The sequence below is a fragment of the Mastomys coucha genome, unplaced genomic scaffold, assembly GCF_008632895.1.
Source record: "Mastomys coucha isolate ucsf_1 unplaced genomic scaffold, UCSF_Mcou_1 pScaffold11, whole genome shotgun sequence".
Classification (NCBI taxonomy): domain Eukaryota; kingdom Metazoa; phylum Chordata; class Mammalia; order Rodentia; family Muridae; genus Mastomys; species Mastomys coucha.
In genome coordinates, this window is record NW_022196893.1 from 8,974,837 (window position 1) to 8,975,337 (window position 501).

Sequence of the window (501 nt, forward strand, 5' to 3'; positions counted from 1 at the left end):
GGAAAAGATCTCTCCAAAGAAAGGCCAAAGACTTTTTAAGTACATCACTAAGGGGAACACAGCAGACAAGAGTCACTCAATCCATGGCAGCCGGGAAGCCAAGCCTAGTATAGTCGGGACTTTGTTGTTGTTTTTCTCTCTGTGTGTCCCTGTCCTGTCTCTTTGTCTCTCTGTCTTTTTCTCTTCTCCTTCATCCTCTTCCTCTTCCTGTTCTTCTTCTTCTTCTCCTTCTCCTTCTTCTTCCTCTTCCTCTTCTCCTTCCCCTTCCCCTCCTCTTCCTCCTCCTCCACTTCTTCCTCGTTGTCCTCCTCATCCCCCTCCTCCTTGTCCTTGTCCTCCTCCTCCTCCTTTCCCACCTCCCCCTCCTCCTCCTCATCGTCCTCCCCTCCCCCTCTTCCTCGTCCTTGTCCTCCTCCTCCTCACCATCCTCCCCTTCCACTCCTCCTCGTCCTTGTCCTCCTCCTCCTTCCCCTCCTTCTCCTCCTTCCCCTCCTTCTCCTC